Here is a 23086-nt window from a genome sequence, read left to right as displayed (position 1 = left end):
GGATATTAAAAGTATCAACACAAGACAGAACACGAAACAATTAGTTTAGATTTTTGGGTACTGGTTCGGTAACAGGTTCAAGTTCAACCCACATAATGAGGATGGGTTGAACCTGACCAGTGCGAGTCTTACTATGCGCGCCTCTCTCTAGTGTGTATATGCTCTAAGCTCTCATTTTTCCCCCCCACCGGAAATCAAAAGGCATTACGGGCTCACCATAGCCCGTGCTACTTGGAACTTATTGTTCCAGGTAGCGAATCTTTAACAACAACAACCACCGGAATTCCTATGAAAAAATTTCACACCTAGTCAACTTATCCCACATATCATTAACATAAAATACAAATATTGCCTAATTAAATATTCAAAAAGGCTATATATTAGTGATCTATGTTCAATTTTGTACTCCACTAAAGCCACTTTGCCACTTTGCGTAATAGTGGCTTTAGGCATTGTATGTACTAGCTCTACCTATAAGTTAAACAATCCTTGTAAATATTTATTGTATGTATGTACCTTACCTAAATAAAATTGTATTGTATTGTATTGTATTGTATTGTATTGTATAATTTAGCATTTTACGGGTGCAGGTATAAATAAAAAAAAATTATGTATTATTATTGTATATTACTAATAAATTTAACAGAATGAATAAAACTAAATACGAGGATTATTTTATAGCATATAATAAACTCAAATACATTAATATGTGTGTGACCCTCGCCAGGACATACCTTGGAGGGAGGTGTTATTGATCCTTAATGGCCCCTATGCTCGCTTCATTCACACAGTACCTCAATGTGAATCATATATATAGCAACGAATGGTTGTGAAATATACATTTTAATATCTTAACACATTTTATTGTATCGTTAAGAGGGCTTGTGGTATTGAATATTTTTGATAAAGAGTTCAGAGAAAAGAACCATAAGCTCAGTATTCGATGTTGTTTGTGGTAGACAGTTGTGGCGGCAAGTGTTCCCTTGATTGTGTGTGTTGTGCCAAGTGTTAAGCAGTGTGAGTGTTTCCAGGTGAGGGCCTCACAGGCAGTCGACAACACAGCTACCACGGCAGACAAAGACAGGTCCAGGTCGCAACACCTCGCCCGCCGCCACCTTGTCCAGTGTTGCCTGGTGTCTAGCACAGAAAAATGTAGCCTAGCACAGGGGGGTGTTGCGTGGTACCTAGCACAAGGGGTGTTGCGTGGTGCCTAGCACAGGGAGTGTTGCGTGGTGCCTAGTACAGGGGGTGTTGCGTGGTGCCTAGTACAGGGGGTGTTGCGTGGTGCCTAGCACAGGGGGTGTTGCGTGGTGCCTAGCACAGGGGGTGTTGCGTGGTGCCTAGCACAGGGGGTGTTGCGTGGTGCCTAGCACAGGGGGTGTTGCGTGGTGCCTAGCACAGGGGGTGTTGCGTGGTGCCTAGCACAGGGGGTGTTGCGTGGTGCCTAGCACAGGGGGTGTTGCGTGGTGCCTAGCACAGGGGGTGTTGCGTGGTGCCTAGCACAGGGGGTGTTGCGTGGTGCCTAGCACAGGGGGTGTTGCGTGGTGCCTAGCACAGGGGGTGTTGCGTGGTGCCTAGCACAGGGGGTGTTGCGTGGTTCCTAGCACAGGGGGTGTTGCGTGGTGCCTAGCACAGGGGGTGTTGCGTGGTGCCTAGCACAGGGGGTGTTGCGTGGTGCCTAGCACAGGGGGTGTTGCGTGGTGCCTAGCACAGGGGGTGTTGCGTGGTGCCTAGCACAGGGGGTGTTGCGTGGTGCCTAGCACAGGGGGTGTTGCGTGGTGCCTAGCACAGGGGGTGTTGCGTGGTGCCTAGCACAGGGGGTGTTGCGTGGTGCCTAGCACAGGGGGTGTTGCGTGGTGCCTAGCACAGTGCAATATATGTGTGTTAGCAATATATGAGTTAGGGAGAGAGTTCAGTGAGTTAGGGAGAGTCAGTGTTCAAGGGAGAACTGGATAAGCACCTCCAAAGGATACCTGATCAACCAGGCTGTGACTCATACGTCAGGCTGCGAGCAGTCGCGTCCAACAGCCTGGTTGATCAGTCCGGCAACCAGGAGGCCTGGTCGACGACCGGGCCGCGGGGACGCTAAGCCCCGGAAGCACCTCAAGGTAACCTCAAGGTAAGGTAGGGAGGTAGAGGTGGGATGCAGGTGGTGGAGCCATGACTGTCATGGCTCTCTAGTCCACTATGTGTCGCGTCATCTCACTGCTGCCGAGGTATGTCTCCTGTTGGTTCAGGCGATGCTACTATCTAAATTTTTCATTTTGATGTAAAACATTTAGTTGATTGTTTTTATAATGTGGGCAGCTATAAGTATACAAACACAGTACTGAGGAGTACTACTTATAGGGGTAGCACTATGGGTAAGGGTAGGTAGGCCCAGCCCACAGGGAACTAGTTTCCCAAAATGTGACGGTCTGCAGTCGAGAAGTAGATCGCCTAACCCTAGTCACAGGGGGGGGGGGGGGAGGAGGTAAACTCCAGTTACAAACTTACACTTTTAAAACCCTAAAACACAAAGTACAATACAATACTCTACCACATCTACTTTGTTAACTCCAAGACTCCACATAAGCTGGAGACGAGTCACATACTAGTAACTAGTGGTATGAGGCTATGATTCCTTAAGGGACAATTAAACTTAACCTAAATAAATATACAGTATGTATATCAGACACATGCTCTTATGGCCAGGATCTCGTTTTAACTTTCATGAATCTCCAGGTTCTAACCAGGGTAACACAGACAAAAGTACACTTAGAACAGAAGGCTTGCACTTTAACCCTTAGACCGCGCCTATTACTGAGCATATTGGGGGCCTAGCAGCGAAAAATATTCAAATTATGTAAAAATAACTTAAAAATGTTATGCAGATCTCCAACTTATTGGCTTCATTGCGGTGAAACTCAAAATATTGTGGAGGAGACCCCACGTGGTACAACAACAGTATAGTAATAGTTCACCTTGAGTTGTCGTTGGGGAAGGTAGGTCTGGGAGGACAGGTGAAGCAAGTCTAGGCTTCTCAGGAAGGATAGGATAGAGGGAGTCAAAGCCTCTTCAGTAATCCTAGTAGCACTTATCCTAAGTGCAGGTGGTGCCGGGTAGGCGTCGTCCGCGTTTTTAGGTTTTCTGTAGACACTAAACTTTAGTGAAAAGTCTTCCCTATGAATAAGCACATCATACTTATTCGTATGATGTACTTAGATGTACTTATTCATAGGGAAGACTTTTCACTAAAGTTTAGTGTCTACAGAAAACCTACGAATAATTTATCTTATGTTCATTATTTTTCAGGGCATAGATACAATATGAAAAAATAAATTTTTTCTTCAATGTATCTAAGAGCTCTTCGAGTTGTGAGTCCAGAATTCTTAGATGAAGAGTTTAAGAATATTGATTCGATTGGTCTCAAGCTTTGTTACCCACTGAATTTTTTGGAAGTTTGCCGTAGCAAAGCACGTCGTACATATTATAATAATATGTACGACGTAATATGTAATAATAATAATATTATAATAATATAATAACCTAGGTCCCTAGGTTTGTTAGGTACCTGAATGCCCAATTGTTAGGTACCCTAACAATTGGATATTCAGATCTTCATACGATTCTGGCTCCTACATGTTACAATAGGGGTCAGTTCGTAACAAGTGTGGTACCAGATAGTGAGGTAATTGCACTTTCTTTGAACCCTTATACAGTGGCTTGACACTTAGTCCTTAAACATGCTAACAATAAAAGCTCTTCACACATAATGTTTAGTGTAGTAATAGAGTATGATTCCCATAATCAGAAATAAGAACATAAGAATTAAGGTAACTGCAGAAGGCCTATTGGTCCATACCAGGCAGCAGCTATTTATACCCACCCAATCTCATTCATATATATGTCTAACCTACACTTGAAACAATCAAGAGATCCTACTTCTATTATGTGTTGCGGTAATTGGTTCCACAAATCAACATCTCTGTAACCGAACCAGTATTTACCCAGGTATTTCCTAAATCTAAATTTACCCAATTTATGTCCAGTGTTTTGTGTTCTGTTTTGTGTTGATACTTTTAATACACTAGTAATATCCCCTTTGTTATGTCCATTCATCCACTTATTCACCTCTGTCATGTCACCCCTAATTCTTCGCCTTTCTAGAGAATGTAATTTAAGCTTTGTCACTCTTTCTTCATATGACAGGTTTCTAATTTGAGGGAATAACTTCGTCATCCTACGCTGGTGTACTAAAAATAGAACGTGAAATAGAAAGCTTGTTAGGCTTATTGTGGTCCGGTTACCTTGCAATGATTTCGGGGCTGGCTGATCGCAGCCTGACGTATAAATCACAGCCTGGTTGATCCAGGTATCCCTTGGAGGTGTTTATCAAGTTCTCTCGTATGGTATGGGGTGCATAATAAAAGAAAGAAGAACTCTTGAACACTGCGAGGGGTCAGTCAGCAACCTGCTCTCGCACAAGACAGCACATATATGACTTATTGCTTATAGTCATTATTTTGCTTATAAATAAGTATATTGACATATTCTAAGCCATATTTTTTTTCAAGGCACTAACTTTTTCTGTTTTATTAAACAATAGAGATTTTATACAAAATTTGACAATATCCTGAGTTACTTTACAATTTATTTAAATATTTTAGTTTTGTTTTATTATTTTTATAAAACTGTAATATCAATATAGGTATAGGTACTAATTGTAATATCTTAACATACTGAGAAGGTTATCTTGAGATGATTTCGAGGCTTTTTTTTAGTGTCCCCGCGGCCCGGTCCTCGACCAGGCCTCCACCCCCAGGAAGCAGCCCGTGACAGCTGACTAACTCCCGGGTACCTATTTACTGCTAGGTAACAGGGGCAATCAGGGTGAAAGAAACTTTTGCCCATTTGTTTCTGCCTCGTGCGGGAATCGAACCCGCGCCACAGAATTACGAATCCTGCGCGCTATCCACCAGGCTACGAGGCCCCTACGAGGTTAGGTTAGGTTGTGGTTTTCTATTCAGCTTTTCAAGGTAAACTCAAATATTCACAATAAATTAGCATGTCACATATGCACTTATTCATAAGCAAGATATTGACTATAAGCAAGTGCGAGAATGGGTTGCGGCCAGTTATGCCCCTTATGTGTAGTGAGAGCGTGTTGAACAGTCTCGGGCCTCTGATGTCGATAGAACTGCTCATCACAGTGCATGCTAGCCCTTTTGAGGATCACGTTTTTGACATTACAATGTGGGAGGGGCAGCTGGCTCCTTTATCCCAAGCCTGTACTTGTGGCAGGTGGGCTTGCCCTGGCTTCTCAGAATCTTTAGTGTGGGTAATCTTCAATTCCTCTCCTCCCCTGTGGGGTTGTAGGTCCTGGGCCAGCTCCTCTGCTCAGTCATTATGGGGTGGTCGAATTGATTCCCTGCTATGGGGGGCCCTGTCCTGCAGGACTTGCTGAACCTATGATTCATTCTCTACCTCTCAGGTCTGAGCCACTCCATTCACTGTCCAATCTTCCACATGACCATTTTCAGTCATGTCTGTCTGGCTTTGTAGACAGGTGCCTGGATGGTGTTCCCCATTTATCCAAGGTTCAGGGACTGGGTATGTTTTCATATGGATTTCTCGGTGGCTGCTTTTAGGTCCCTTCCTTCGCTGAATCTGGCTTCCTGGGCTTTTATACCAGATTGGCATGAATCATAGTTTCTCGTCTTCGCTGTTTAAGGTCTGATTCTTTGCAGAAGTCGATGACTCTGGTTTTGGCTCTTATTGTCCTCTTATGACTTATATACAAAGACGATCTTAATTATCAGTACTTACACGACATTGTAGTGTTTGGCAGCTCAATGCACACAAGCGTCTTTGATATACATACTATGTAGGCTGATCCCACCCTGTAGCCTATACCAGGGCAGGTATTTATTCACTGATGGAAAATTAGTGCAGTAGCCTGTAGGCTAGACTATCTTCACCCAATCCAGAGCTGATACACTAAGGTGATACTAAGCTAAATTCACTTCCAAAGTCAGGCAAATAATTTTCAGAGTCATACCTGAATATTCTGACAGAATTAAATTTCTAATCCTATATTTTTTGTTTTTCAGATGTCATCCTTACCAGGAAACAAGTAGGACTTCTTGAGATTTCAGGTTTTGCTCTTTGAAATGTAAGTACATTAGCAATAGTGTTCATTAAACATAGTATAGTATAGTAAAGGTTTTAATATCCTGATTCCAGGTTCTACTTTGACTAGTAAATTCATTTACAGTGCTAATATACAAATTAATGTTGAACAATCCTCAGAATCAGACAAAGTATTTGCCAGGGTCCTCAAAGAATGTAAAGATGAGCTTAGTGAGCTCTTGTATATCTGTATATTTAATAAGTCTTGTGTATTTAATAAATCATAAAAATGAAGCGTGTTCCAGAACTGTACTGTAGTACTGTACTACGATTATGGCTTCTGTTTTTAAGAAGTGAAATAGATCACTTGCATTGAACTATAAATCATTTTGCTTGATAATTATTGTAGAAAAATTGCTTGAATCAATGATCACAAAGGTTATTCATTTACATTTTGAAAGACAGATTAATAAAAAAATTCACAATACAGCTTTACAGAACATCACTTGTTAGCCACAGCTAACAACACTGCAGACCAGGCATAACAGGGCAGATCTCATTGAAACTTTTAAAATACTGAACAATTTGGTGGATGTTGATCCAGAAAATTTCTTCAAAACGTCAAATGTAACACAAATAAGGCGCAACGGTTTCAAGCTCAGCAAGCTACATTGTAGAACTGAGAACAGGCGGTGCTTTTTCATCCACAGGGTTATAAACCCATGGAACTGCATACCTACCTATGCAGTAAATGCCAAGACTGTTGAATTTCAAAATCAAACCGGAAAGAATTATGAAGAGCCTCGATACAGGGAAGATACCAGCAGCACTTAAATCTGCAGATATAGCTCCTCTGCACAAGAAAGGTAGTAAAGCTTTGGAAATAAATTATAGACCAGTTGCATTAACATCACACACAATAACATTTTTTGAAAGAGTGATTAGGTATCAAATTTCCAGTTTTGTTGAAAATAATGAACTTCACTACCCAGGTCAAATGGATTTAAAGTGGGAAGATCCTGTCTGTCACAGTTACTCAACCACTATGATAAAATCACAGAAGCCTTAGAAGAAAAGCAAAATGCAGATGTTGTATACACAGACTTAGCAAAGGCATTCGACAAATGTGACCACAGAGTGATGGCTCATAAAATGAGATAAATAGGGATAACGGGTAAAGTGGGGCATTGGATTTTCAACTTTCTGTCAAACAGAATGCAAAGAGTGACAGTCAATCAAATAAGATCAAGCCCAATTGCAGTGAAAAGCTCTGTACTCCAGGGCACAGTTCTTGCACCACTGCTATTTCTCATTCTTATCTTGTATACAGTATAGACAAAAATACTAGTGACAGCTTTGTGTCATCCTTTGATACAAATATCAGCATAAAAATTGTTTCGGTACAAGACACTGAAAAACTTCAGGCAGATATTAATAAAGTCTTTGATTGGGAACTGAAAATAACATAATGTCTAACGGTGATAAGTTTCAGGTACTTAGCTATGGTGAAAACGAGGAACTTAAATGAAACACAGGGTTGTAGTGTCACAATGTCCCACACCATTGCTGGTAGCATAGACCTTTTTTAGTAAATCAGCAAAAAGCCACCTGGCCTCAATAAGTAGTCTAGGGTAAGGGAAAGTCCAGAAAAAATCCACCAATTTACTGTGGCAAACTTGTATACATGACACTGCTGTATATACAACACAAATCCACAACTATTACTTAAACTAACAACAGCACAAGTCCAGCAGTTAAAGAATGACCACAGTGTATCCAGTCATAACTGGTATATGCTGAGTCATGACAGGAGTACAGGACACAATCAGATCTACTCTTAGAAGGAAAGCAACATGTAAAAGATTTGGGCATTTTTATATCTGACGACCTGGCATTTAGTGAACATAATCAAGCAAATATAGTGGCTGCCAGGAAGATGACAGGATGGATTATGAGAGCATTCCTGCTTGATAGGGTGCTGGGAGTTCTACTTCCCAAGCCTGGACCGAGGCCAGGCTTGACTAGTGAGAACTTGGTCCAACAGGCTGTTGCTTGGAGCGGCCCGCAGGCTCACATATCCACCACAGCCCGGTTGGTCTGGCATTTCTTGAAGAAAACTACTATCTAATTATCTCTTGAAGATGTCCACGGTTGTTCCAGCAATATTTCTTATACTCGCTGGGAGGATGTTGAACAACTGTGGACTTCTGATGTTTATACAGTGTTCTCCGATTGTGCCTATGGCAACCCTGCTCTTCACTGGTTCTATGACATCACTATGATATGGCCTTAGGTGCCATGGAAGATGATCAAAACACAGATGTAATATACATAGATTTTGCAAAAGCTTTCGACAAATGTGACCATGGTGTTATTGCACACAGAATGCATGCAAAAGGAATTACTGGCAGAGTAGGGAAATAGATCTTCACCTTCCTAACGAACAGACTGTGGAAGTTCAACTTCCTAACAGAACTGTGAAAAGCTCAGTTTCCCAAGGTACCGTACTTGCTCCGGTACTTTTTCTCATCTTAATATCAGACATAGACAAGGATACAAATTACAGTACCGTATCATCATTTGCAGATGACACTAGGATTTTCGTAAGTCCCCCAATATAGGGGACCCAGCAAATCTCCAGTTTGATGTAAATCGGGTCTTTCAATGCCCACAGATAATATGATGTTTAATAAAAATCAGTTCCGGCTCCACCACTATGGAAAAAAATGGAAACCATATATAAACAGTCAAATCACATTATAGAACGAAAGAACAAGGTAAAGGATCTGGGAGTAATCATGTCGGAAGACCTTACATTTAAAGAATACAATGAAGTAGCTGTCACGACTGCAAGAAAATGACAGATTGAATAACAAGGACCTTCCGAAACAAAGGACCCCATGCCAAGGATGATACTTTTCAAGACACTAGTGCTCTCTATGGTGGAATATTGTTGCGTACTAACAGCCCCATTCAGAGCCGAAGAAATTTCTGACCTAGTGAGGGGCTGGTTTCAAATCTGAACACAGATTACGGCACATGAAACCAGTAGGCATGGCAGGATGTGCAAAATACCCCCGTTGAAAAGCAGAGGTGCAGTAGGTACTCTGGGAGAGAACTCCATCAACATAAGGTCCCAAGACTTTTAAACACACTCCACATAAGGAGCATAACTGGCTGGCCTCTTAGTGTTCAAGAAAGAACTTGACAAACACCTCTGAAGAATACCTGATCAACCAGGCTGTGATTCATACATCAGGCTGCGAGCAGCTGCATCCAACAGCCTGGTTGACCGGATGACCAACCGGGAGGCCTGCCGACCGGGCCGTGGAGCCGTTGATCTCCGGAAGCTACACATGGTAGCATGTGACTGATATGTGATATAAAAGATGTGCCATAGTGATATATGTGACATAGAAGATGCTGGAAGATCAGGTTCCTAATATGCACAGCAAAATAACAACGTACTGGAGCGAAAGATATACAGTACATACAGTATTAGGAAATGCAGAATAGACTGTGAAAAGTGCCATAGGTACAATCGGAAAACAGTTGGCGCATCAGAGGTCCATGGCTCTTTAATATCCTGCCAACAAATATAAGAAATATTGCTGGAATAAAAGTGCATCTGTTCAGAAAGCAGCTAGATAAGTTTCTGCAGGAAGTGCTGGACTAGCTAGGTTGTAATGGATATGTGGGTCTTCTAGATTAAGTTATCATAATGCAAGCCTGGCTCTAGGCTGGGCATGAGTAGAATAACTTTCAGGACCCACTCCAATTATACTCTTATACTCACAGTATAGTGGCCAAACAATTGTAAGAAGCCTTGTGGTAAGAATTATCCTTCTCTAAATCTGTTTTCCAGGGTTTTGTAGGCAATTGAATATATTTTTTGTGATTGTACTTCTGAGCATCTTTTGAAAAAAAAATTATGATTAAGGCCTACTTTAATTTATAATTTAAGGGTTTTCTTTTATTTTGTATTTTGTAGGTTGTCCATGGCCAAACGCAAGCGGCTAGATGGAGAAGATTGTGGGGGAGGTCCATCTACTCCAGCTACTGAGGGACGACCAAAAAGACGAAGGAATGACACAACACTTGTGAGTCATTATTTGTGAATTGCTAATATCATGGTAATTGTTGCATATATGTTTAGTATACACCTTTAAATAGAGACTGGTAATGAGCACTTTCAGTGTTTCAAACTTGGGTCCATTGATGAGTCTATAGACTGACGTCTTAATGTATCAAGTAGTTAGAATTACGTTTTTTTTATGTGACATAAACTTTATAATAACTATAAAATAAACAAACATTTTAGCAAGCATATTTGGGTCTCTTTAACCACTGAACTGTGCCAACTGAGAAAACTCGGTCGGTGGGAAACTGCGCTAACCAAGAAAACTTTTTTTTTTTCGTACCCATTCTAAATGTGTGCTCGGTTGGTTGTGTACGAAATGGACTCTTAGGACCTCCAGTGAGAGGCAGCCATCTTGGAAAAAATTCCCAGAATGCCCTAGGGCTGCTGACTGGGTTAGTACTAAGTGAGCAACCATGGGTAGCGCACGCGCCTCTGGCTCCCAAACGCCTGTCCGACGCGGTGTTGAAAGATCGTGCTCTTTCGGTTAAATTCAAACTTTATTGTTTGAAGAACATAAGGGTCATAATATTGGTGAAGCTAGGCACAATAATGACCTAACACAAAGGTCGAATGCAAGTGATACAGCATCTATGAGGATGATACAGCGAGCGTATCCAGCTGTAGCTCTGACCGCTACCCTTGCCCACCTATGTAATCTCCAATTTATATAGATAATACCTAGATGAATCGTATTCTGCGTTCAGTGATGATGCATCTGATACAAGTAGCATAGATGAACAGTGTTAGCGGCTTCCATAGTGGTGTTTTCCATAGATATTTTCAAGAATAGCTAAATCTCTTCTTGACTAACTGACACTCTTCGAGGTTGGCTTAATCTCTTCCTGTATGGGACCTTACAAAGCGATCTTTTCCAGACTACCTTACAAAGTGATTTTTATCTATAATCTCTTCAAGACTACCTTATGCTTTACAAGCTTGGCTACATACCACCTACAGGTACTAAAGCCAAGGATGTATGTGAGTGCATTATTTGCAAGCACACAGAACGAAGAAACAGGAAGCGAAAATCTATCTGTACCTGGTGCAACGAGAGCGAAGTCGCGCTGTGTACCATGGACTACTTCGTTGATTATTACTCCATTCCGAAGTACTGAGTATGTAATACAGTATGTTACTGTGTAAATAGTGTGTGAAACTACATATTGTAATTATAGGGAATTTTTAACAAGTAATATTGCGACAACATTTATTGTGGATAAATTACTGACACATGTATCACAATTCCATGGAACATTATGAACGTTCTACTGTATACATATTGTAAAGGACACAAATATGTATCATATACGATTAAAAAAAAAAACGCATTGGAAATACATAGAACAAATAATTGAAAATATATTTGTGGTAACACCCGGTGCTTGAATGGCCCGCGCGACTATGTCTGGGTGTGTCACGCACGGGCGACCAGCCCCTGATGACGTCACAGCATACCTTGTCCATGTCCCCACAGCCAAAGTAAATGGAATTTGGTATTTACTTTTACAAAGACATATTCAGGGAAGGGAATTTATCATTTTACAAAGAAAAAATAATTTTTTGGGAACACTTGATTTCATGCTCACTGGGGGAATTTCACAATAAACTGAGCGCATCACAGTGGCTAATAACTGAAAATAGTTGAAATACTGTATATGTAATTATAATGAAACTTTTTAATTTAATAACTTATTTGTTGTATACATTCTGAAAACTGTTAATCATCTGTCTGCCATATCATCAGTTCATCAACAGCTCATTGATTTTGTCACAGTTTTATGTACAAGGCTCATGATATTACAGTGCAAACTCAATTCAACAAACTACGTATATGGACCAATCCCAATTCATTGGAGTGGGGGATTCATTTCAAACAGAGATGGCTCCTGGAGGCCTATACTTGTGAACGAAAACTGGGAAAAGTCAAATCAAAACAACCATAGATTTTGGTTTTAAATGTCCTCAATGGTTTTCCCAAGGACCCAATTCTTTCTTCTAATGCACCCATCTACGAAAATCATTAACAAACGTGATTAGAGTCATTAAGTTACTATTCATACCCTAAATGTTTCCCACACACTGTGATCTGATTTTATTTAGCAAAATTTTAATTTCAACCTGTCATATGAAAGACAGCTACCAAGAGAACTTATCTGTAAAGAGATTTTAACCACATATCTAGCATATTTGTTATGCCTTTGCCTCAAAACCTCATTTTTAAAGAGAAATGGGCCCATATTTGTGAACAAAAACTGGGAAATGTCAAAATGAAAATGAACCATAGAATTTGGTTTTAAATGTGTTCAATAGTTTTCCCAAGGCCCCAACTCTTTCCTTTTATGTTGCGCCATCAATAAAAATCATTAAAAACTTAATTGGAACCATATTACTGTAACAGTTACCATTCATACTCTAATATTCCCATGCTCTATGGACTGATTTCACTAAGGATATCTTTATTCAAATGATGAGTCCCAATAATGTGGTTGAAGATATGATTGACCACATATATATGATATATGTGTTTATTTTGTGAAACTCATTTTGTGTATACTTGCAAGTATTTTGTAAGTTTGTATATTATAATTAGAGTACTGTATATATATTTTCTGAGGAGAACCCTGTTGGCTCCCTGCAACTATTACACTGATTAAGTGCCATATTACTGACAGTCATTGGTAGCAGAGTTCTTTTTGCCTACCATAGACCACAAGCCAGAACCTGGTCCCCTCAGAAAGGTGCAGGGAGCAATGGCCCATGAACACTTTAAATGTAAAGTTTCTCATCTTTGCCATCAGCAGGGAATGGCTTTCCCTGCTGTAGGCAAAAAGAACTGCACGACTGATGACTCCAAGTAATGTGGCACTTAATCAGTGTGATAGCTTCACCGAGCCTCTGGGGCTCACCCAAAAACTGACTTCTATTTACATTCAGTGCTGGGTTTTTTACTATTTTCAGTTATGAAATAGAGACCCATATAAAAGCATATTTTTCCTTTACACTGTTAGTAAAAGGTCTGAGATGTTATAAAGAAGAAAAATATCATATCAAGTACAGGGTACAATTAATATTAAGATAACAGTCCATAGACTGGTCAATGGACCCAAGTTTGAAACCCAGAGTGTGTTCCTTACCAGTCCTTACATGCTTTTATGTAAAGTGTAACTTGATTAGCTATGATATTGAGGGGGTGGATGTTACTTGTGGTAACATAATAGTAAAAGGCTGTTTGTTTATTTATTTTGTTTATTTATATACAAGAAGGTACATTGTGTTGTGAGAGTACAAAACATTGGTGTTCATAAATTCTTTTCTGAAGAATGAGATGGTGGGCTTCTGGAGGGGGTCCTTTGGTTTTGGATGCTGTAATGGTTTGGCTGCGGGTGCATCATGCACTGTGTCCAATGGCAGCTTTGTGCTGTTACCTGCAAGCCACCAGTTCTGTTTCAGTGGATTTGTTGTGGGTTGATCTGGTGTCCCTGGATCCCTGTTCTGTTGCAAAACCACTAACATGCATAGCATTTTGAGCAGGTCCTTAATATAATGGATAAGAGTAATTAAATGTACATTACAGCAGAATTTGATTTCAACATAACTACAATAAAAATTGATTGTATTGATTATACTGGTGATGCATGTCTTAAGTACTGCAATTGGGTGAGTGGGTAGCATAAGAGACAATGTAAGTTTGAAGCACAAGGTAGGAAACTATGGGGATGTAATTAGGTACTTTTTGTTTTTTCTTTTGAATAAAGCATAGCTTGGATAATTTTTTAATTCATTAGGGAGAGAGTTCCATAGACTGGTCCTTTTATTTGCATGGAGTGTTTGCATAGATTTAGTCTGGCTCTGGGGATATCAAAGAGATATTTATGTCTAGTGTGGTGTTCATGGGTTTTATTACAGCTATCAAGGAAGAGTTTCAGATCAGGATTAGCATTTAGGAACAAGGTTTTGTAGCAATGTAAATAGCACAAGAGAATGTGTGGAGTGAGTATATGTTCAGCATGTTTAGGGATTTAAACAGAGGAGCTGTGTGTTGCCTAAAGACAGTTTGTTATAATTCTGATACTCTAGCAGATTTTTGCTGGGTGATGATGGGCTGGAGGGGTTTTGCAGTGGTTGAATCCCATGCACAGATACCATATGTTAAATAGGGATAGAATTGGGTCTGATACACAACATTCCCAACATGAACCAGAGTCCTGGCTTTGTTGCTGTTGACTCTTCCCTTTCACAGTATATACTCAAATGTTCTAAACCTTCTAACAAACGTGACCTAACATAAGCGTAACATAAGCCTACCCTTCCTTTTATCTTCCTTTAATCTTTCTTTTTCTTTCCCTTGTTTTCTCTTACGATCCCTTCCTTATTCCCATTATTACCCCCGTTATTTCACCTTGCTTTCTGTACCTGTTGCCTTGCTTCTTCTTCCTCTAAGATTTTCCTTCTCCTCACCTCTCTCTTGCCTATTTATTGCCTTTGCCTCCTTCCTCTCATCACAATCGACGTGATAATGGTCCAGGACGGACCGAAACGTTGTCATTTCTTCACTTTCTAGTGTGTGGTTTGGTCAACAGGGATAGATTAGTGAGTAGTATAGTGAAAGGAGAGAAGAGTGAGGAACATAATATATGATTTTTTTTATGCTGTGTGTTGTATGTGGGTGCTGAAGTTTAGTCTCTAATCTATATGTAGGTCAAGGAACTTTCCATCATTTTTAATGCTAATGTTAACATTGTGTATTTGAAGGTGAGTTTGGTTTGATGATGATTTACCTCCAAATCAAATTTAGTAGATCCGTGCTATGTTTAGCGTGAGTTTGTTGATTAACATCCATGAATGGCCTTTTTTTTTTTTTAATTTATTATTTACAATATTACAGTACAGTACTATATTTAGTGTGTGGGGGCTGTTGTTTAAATAGATGAAGGTAGTATCATCAGTAGCAAATAGTATTATATTTCAGTATTATGCTGAAAGGCACATTATACATAATTTTTGCTTATTTTCCTTTTGTGACTTATCACTTGCAGGTTGACACAATACAGTATATATTTGACGCTCTGAGAAACAAGAAGAAGGATGACGAGACATATCTGTGCGAGGCGTTCCTTCGTGTTCCACGGAAGAAGACGGAACCTCAGTACTACGATATGATCAAAATTCCAATAGACATGCTGAAAATCCAGCAGAAGATTAAAACAGATGTTTATAATGAGTTGGAAGAGTTTTGCAAAGATGTGCAGTTGTTGGTGGACAATGCCAAGCTTTATTATGCCAAGGTATATTGTAGTTGAAATTTGTTCTCCTGTTAGGTTTACTTACAGCATAAGTTCATCATGTGTGTATCAAGGTTATTTTTACAGACCCTGCCAACCTCAGAAATGCTTTGTCGATGTTAAGGTTTCCATGGCAAAAGATTGTGATTCAAATGTGTCTGAGAAAGGTGAGTATTTATGTACAGTAGAGGTTTTTGCACTTCATCTTTACAAAATAATATCATTGTTAAATCTTGTTTGTATATACACCATGATGATCATTTTGTATATCATTATAAACATGTTTTGTAATACATAAATAAATATCAAACTTTAGTTAACCCTTAGACTGCGCATTATACCGCGAATATAGGGAGCATAATAGCGAAAAATATTAGAATTGCGTAAAAATAACTTAATGTTAAACAAATCTCCAACTTATTGACTTCAGTGTCATGAAACTTTCATCAAAATATTTTCAGAAATTGATTTTGATTGATTTTTTAAAAATAAGAACAGCTCCTAATAACTGGAACTGAAGGATTATGCAGTAATAAATAGATGCAAGCACCTGTCCGATGCTCAGAGAAGAACAATAGTAGTAAGAAGTGTCCACAAAGTGGATATGCAGTTGGTGCCTTTATATCATTGCTGAGTAATACATAATAACACAAATAATAATGAAGAACTATGTTAATATGATCTATTTTGTTATATGCGTATCTTATAAATGCATTGTCCAATCCGGACAATACGAACCCCTGGAAACCATTGTAGTTTGGCCACACCACCAGGATGCAGCACCACTGAGAGCAGTTGGCTTCCACGCCAGCAGTAGTCAGCCAGTTGCCTGATGTTCACCTGTGTGGATAGCTTTTTGAGTCACAAGCCTTATGGGTCCCAACTGATTCTAGAGAAGTGTTGGCCATCCCTTGGACTGTCCTGTGGTACCTATTTTCTTGTGTATTGTTTAAAGTTTAGTAATAGCTTCATGTACATATGTTTAGAAGCCTGACTTGTTATGTGGACTTTGGTTACTATTTATCTTAAGTTGTATGTGCTTAGGGCTGCCCTTCCCTTAGGAGCTTGTTTGCCAGTGCCCCCACCCTGACAGCAACTTCTAGTGGGTTTGGGAGTTTGTCCCATGGAGGCCAGCCTTCTGTGTAGGATGCCTTGCCTAGAGTAGTGCAAGGGTAGGGAGCCGGTCGGCCGACCGGACAGCACGCTGGACTTGTGATCCTGTGGTCCTGGGTTCGATCCCAAGCGCCGGCGAGAAACAATGGGCAGAGTTTCTTTCACCCTATGCCCCTGTTACCTAGCAGTAAAATAGGTACCTGGGTGTTAGTCAGCTGTCACGGGCTGTTTCCTGGGGGTGAAGGCCTGGTCGAGGACCGGGCCGCGGGGACACTAAAAGGCCCCGAAATCATCTCAAGATAACCAGGGTAGTTCAAGACTCCTCTGGTAGGCTCTGATGTTGAGGTTATTCAGGGGTTATTGTTTAAAGGGTGCACTAGGGTTCACATGCTTGTACATACAGCATGCCTCTAATGCCCTTTGCAGCTGCGTTCATCTTTTGGTCTGCACTTGTAAACAACCCTCTTTGTATTTTCTTTGGAGCTTGACATGATTTTTGCCATACTCGAATGCTCCAGTGGTGAGAAGTGGGTGTCATCATGTATACTTCGGTGGTACTGTACATCCTTTGCACCACTGGAGGATTGCTTGCTTGCTCTTGTTCTGCCCAAGGACATGAGCATGTGGGAGCATGGAATGCCTCCAAATACATGGGGGTTTCCATAGGCCATTGCTCCTTGCCTCTCTGAGGGCGGGCCAGGCTCTGGCTCGTGGTCCTCAGTAGGCTGAACTCCAATTGACTGATGCCTCGGACTACTATAACAAATATCAGCCTGATAGTTCCAGGAAGTCTCCAGGGCTCGCCTAGAAAATGGCGTTTCATTACTTTCAATGCTGGTTTTTTGTCTGGAGGGTGATTGTAAAGAATCCCCTGCTCCCTACACCTGTGTGAGGGGCCAGGTTCTGACGCTGGTCTCTGATAGGCTATTAAGGACTCCTAAAATTGATGCGACTTGTGTGGAGCGATCTCAATGTAGCTAGCTTAGGGAGTCACCAAATTCAATTAGAAAATATTTAATTACATTCATAGCTGGTGTTTTTAGGGGCTTGGCAGTCCTTATTCAACACATCACATCCATTGTAGCTATAGGTATCTCTCTATTTGGAGAATGACTTGTATAATGATGTATTAAGCTAGTTGACATTTACTCTTTATCATGGTTTTCAATAGAATTACTCAGAAATATCTTTGGTTTTAGTCAACAGATGAGTACAAAGATGCGTGTGAATTGTGGGCGATCTTCATGGTGGCAAAAGATCGAGCTCCAGACGAGATAAAACAAGGAAAAACTTCGGCAACAACAGATGGAGGAGGAAGAACGACACGGGAAGAGGGTATTGTTAAGTGTATTTTACATTACTTAAATTATATTTAAAGTTTTGAAAGATTGATTATTGAATCATATATACTGGGTATCTATATAATGTACAATATTGTATGTCAGCTTAAGTTACTGTGATTGTTTTTGATCCTTTTAATATAAAGTTTTGCTTGCTTGAGCCTGGTATATTGACCAAGTACTGTACATCTTCCTCAATCAAATTTGGTTGATCAATATTCTATTGTCATATACATTATTGAATAAAATTGTAGATGTGTGCATTATTGTACACTATTATTGTACTTACTCTGTACCTATGTATTAATATGCAAGCACATCTTCTAAGCAGCCTGAAAGAAAGGAGAAAAGGTAAGTTGCTTTTGTATTTTTAATTACATTTACAAATATAGTTTTGTTTTAACTAGTGAGGCTTGGATAGGGGAACCAGTGATATTGGCTTTGATTGGTCACAATTAACGGTTATCTTAATACTGTATACAGTTCTCTGTTCTACGTTCAGTCTTTTGGAAATCCTGTAATATAAAATGTACTGTATGTGAATGCAGTTAGCTGCCGATACATATTAGAACATTAGGTTTGACTGAGGCCATTGTCTTGAAAAGATTAATATTTGTCAGTTTGAATCCAGTTGCCATATGAGGAGAAATGTGAAAAACTGTAATGCTTGTGTATATAATGCTCCATATTTAATTATTCTTGAGGCAATACTTTAGTTTATTGCACATACAGTCTACTAAAGTTCATTCCTAATACAGTACAGTAGTTTGAATGTATATTCTTTTGATCTTTACTGAAAGTGGATTTTGATCTTTAGTGAAACTAGATTTGGTCTTCCTTATTTATTTCCTCACCGTTTGCTATACTGTATTTCTTACAGCGTGGACGACCCCCCCAAGACGCCGCTGGCCATGTCGGCACCCATGATTCTGGAAGAGGATGGTGAGCCAATGACAATGGAAGATGCTATTGAGGAACTCTTTGGGGCTGTAATGACTGCTATGGACCCTGATGGTCGTTTATATTCGTATGATTTTCGGCTCCTTCCCTCAAGACAAGTGAGTTATCATACAAAATACATATTTTATTTGAATGAAATAAAAACTTAAATTGATCCCTTTTATCTATCTTTTAAGTACTTGCTCAGTGCAGGCGATGAGTCAATAACGTGACTAAAGTATGTTGACCAGACCACACACTAGAAGGTGAAGGGACGGCGACGTTTCGGTCCGTCCTGGACCATTGAGCCGACTTGAGAATGGTCCAGGACGGACCGAAACGTCGTCGTCCCTTCACCTTCTAGTGTGTGGCCTGGTCAACTCGCTCAGTTGTATTTGTGGAGGATGAACCATTTCTCTTGAGCTTTTTGTCTGTTGACTCTTAATCGACTGGTGTATTGGTCCCAACTCTGTATTAGTGTATTGGTCCCAGTGTATTAGGCTCTTGTCATATGTATATTTAAAATTGTTTATGGCATTTGCTTCCACCCATTCATAGCTTAGCACAATTGTTCAAATGTTCCTATTGTTCACTATCATGACAGTGAAAAACTTACTTCTGATGTTTGTGGCTTACTTGGGTACCTAATTTCCATCTATTCTACCTATTTTAAATAATCTGTCCTTGTTTTTCATGTATATCCCTGTGGGTATTTTGTATGTGGTGATCATGTTTTTGTTTCTTCTCCTAAAGTAACATGAGGTTTAACTTATCTAGTCATTTTTTGTATCTCATACCTCTCAGCTCCTGGGACTAGTCTAGTGGCATACCACTGAACTTTCTCCATCTTCATCTTATGATTAATGAGATATGATCTCTACCCTGGTGCCACATATTCCAGAATTGGTCTGACATAAATGATATGCAAGGTCCTGAATGACATTTTTGTTCAGGATCCTTAATGGCAGTTCTTATAATGGTAAAACTTCACTATGCAGCTGCTGATATTTGCTTGATGTAGGATTCTGGTGATAGGTTCGGTGTTATTTTAACCCCCCCCCCCTATCTCTTTCTCTGTCTGATATGAGGAGCATTTCCTCTCTTATGAAGTACCTTGTGCCCAGCCTCCTGTTTCCAGTACCCAGCTTTGTTACTTTGAATTTACTTAACCCTTAAACCTCCTGTCATTCTCAAATGATTAACCCATAGTGTTCCTCTCATTTTGACTTGATTTAACATGCCTCTTATTAATACTTAACGTTCCTAAATATTTTGTGTGGTTGTCATTCTACACTAGAGACCTCTGACAATAATTTGCCTTCTTGAGAAAAAATCCTGAGAGCCTTGGCTATTTTCCTGGACATTATTAAAAATATTGGCACAATTTTAGGTGTCATCATCCATTTATGGATGCCTATGCTCAGAAACATTTACAATGAAAAATTTCAAGTAATTTTATGGGCCAGGAAGACATTTGTGATAGAAGAAATTCATTACAAATAGTTTATATGAAAATTTATTTTTAGAGTATTGTCATCAGCATTTCTTCGCCTCACTACGGCCAAACTAAAATACAGTACAGTAATTAGAATTTCATTTTTGTTACATCATAAATACAGTAAATGTTTTATGATGTATAAAGGACCTTTATTCATCATTACCGGGTACCGACTGTACTACCGGGACCCTTTAGAAGGTCCCGGTAGTACAGTCCGGTTCATTCACGATACAAAGTTGAAAATTCTGGGTTCAAATCCCGGGGCAGGACAGAAATGGTTGTGCAAATATCCTTTCACCTAATGCCTCTGTTCACCTAGCAGTAAGTAGGCATTCAGGAGTTAGTCAGCTTGTTGTGGGGTTGCATCCTGGGGAAGGGACCTCGATATAAGCCTAACATATATGAATACACTCTGGCTTCCTGTCCCCTGACACAATGAATTATTATTATGAATTATATATAAATAAAAAAAAGAGAGAGAATTTTGTAGAATTTCTTTTATGTGTATTAAGAAAGGGACATAAAAACAGTGTGCAGTTTGAGTGTTGGGTTGAATTCAAGAAGCCACTTAAGAGACCGGGCCGCGGGGACACTAAAAAGCCCCGAAATCATCTCAAGATAACCATATTTTAATTTTGTCCTGGTTATATTATAGTTTCTTGCAGTCTTCCATCGTATTTATCCTTATAATTTCTTGAGGGGTCAAATGGTGGCTCCCTATAGCTTGCCACACTGAGATAACTCCACACACATGAATCACATCAGCCCTAGGAGTCCTTAATAGCCTACTTTAGGCTGGTGTTTTCCAGCCCCTCAGTCAGATTCAATCACAGAGAAGTTCTGTCCCTGTTGCTTGGAGGCAAGGTAGGCTTCCATTGTAGCTGAATTCTTGGGCTGTAATGCTTCCTTTGGTCTTCACCACTTCTAGTTGGCATTGTTCTCAGTTGTTTTAGAAGGGTGCTTCTGTTTTTTTTTTTTTTGCGTCTAACCTTTCATAGTTCTCATTTGATGATGTGGGGGGACATCTGGCACTTTTAAACTGGTGACCCAAGACCCCCCCTCTCATGTTGGGGTTCTTGGGTCATAAGTCTATCCTGCAGCTCTGTTCATTCATTGTAACTTCGTTAGACTCCGGCATAGTAGATATAACCCGTTTTGCAGTGGGTGTCTCGGTTATTTCCTGTTCCCAAGCGGGACTCTGCAGACTTATGGTACATTCTTAACCTCACTGGATTGAATCTTTTCATTCCTGGTCTGACCTTTTGTTTGACCACTTTAGCTCACGTGTTTCTGGTCTTGCAGGTGGATTCCTGGTTGGTGCTCCTTGATCTTCAGGATGCTTACTTGCACGTCCCATTTCACCTGAATTTCAGGAACTAGTTAGTGTATGTTAAATGGTGTCAAGCTTACAGCTTTTGGGTTATCCTTTTCGGCTTGAATTTGGTGCTCTCTGTGAGGGGGGGCTAGGTTTTGAGCTATGGTTCCTTTTAGTTTTTTAATGACTTGCAAGAACTTGATATGACTCGATAGGTGGGAAACTGACCAGAGCAGCTAGCAACAAGGAGCCATGGAAAGCCCACAAGTAAGAGGCATTTCAATACATTTAATGTTATTTTTGTTTTTTTAAAACAAAGTCTACTCGGGTAATAAAGTTGTTTTTATTTTCAGAAATACCCAGATTACTACCAGTTGATTAGCCACCCAATTGACCTGAAGATAATAGCACAGCGCATTGTGTCAAAACAATACAAAAATGTTGATGATCTCGAGGACGACTTTTCTCTCCTGTTTAACAATGCATGTGCCTTCAATGAACCAGGCTCCCGAATCTTTAAGGATGCCCGCACTCTCAAGAAACTGGCACAACTACGGAAGGGTGACCTGCTTCAAATTCTCAATGCCAAGAAAAGTGTTCGTCTCAGGTAACAAAAAAAATATAACAATGGGTTGCTTGTAGTTGATGCTAAATATAATTTTAGGCAAGCTTTCACTGAATGAATATTTGCTTATGATTCACTTCATAAGGTTTAATATAAAGAAAACATATTTTACTTGAGGGGGGGAGGGGCTAGGAGAGAAACATCACTGGCTTTTTAGTTAGCAACTAAGTAATATTTCTCTTCTCTGTAATTCATTCTTGAAAGTATTCATTCATACCTTTATTTTATTATCATATACATATTAACTTTGCTCTCTCATTTACTTTTTTCTTAGACTCATGATTGTATTTGGGTTAGGTACTTATACTAAACATCCATGTCCAAATTAGCTCACACTTCTTACAGGGGTCAAAAGTATCTAAAAGTTAACCCCTTGCCAGCTGGCGTCACTATCATACCGAGTGAAATATGAAGACCAATATTTTTGTATTTGTGAACCATTTTCTGGGTTGGCCTCTGCAATAGCTCCTTGAAGCTTCAGTACTGATACCACTAACCCTGCAGATTGTACCTGGCTTCTGAGATGTGTATGGGTCTATGGGGAACAAAGACTAGAATCTGCTTCTCTTAATGAGGTAAGAGGAGAATGGGGATAAGAGATAGATCCAAAACTGAAGGAAATTAACAACACAAACTAATGCCTGGAAGAAATGAAAAGACAAAAAATGCAAACAATAGCTGGTACTGGGTAAACCACTCTTACAGCTACCACCCGTCTACCA

The 23086-nt window shown here is 39.9% G+C and overlaps 1 pseudogene; it reads left to right on the top strand.

The window, feature by feature from the left end:
- The first annotated feature begins 875 nt into the window (after positions 1-875).
- On the top strand, positions 876-22350 carry LOC138349668 (protein polybromo-1-like; annotated as a pseudogene).
- The last annotated feature ends 736 nt before the right edge of the window (positions 22351-23086 follow it).

The sequence above is a fragment of the Procambarus clarkii genome, chromosome 22, assembly GCF_040958095.1.
Source record: "Procambarus clarkii isolate CNS0578487 chromosome 22, FALCON_Pclarkii_2.0, whole genome shotgun sequence".
NCBI lineage: Eukaryota > Metazoa > Arthropoda > Malacostraca > Decapoda > Cambaridae > Procambarus > Procambarus clarkii.
The sequence above is the reverse complement of the archived record's forward strand: the minus strand, read 5'-3'. Positions and strand labels throughout refer to the sequence as shown.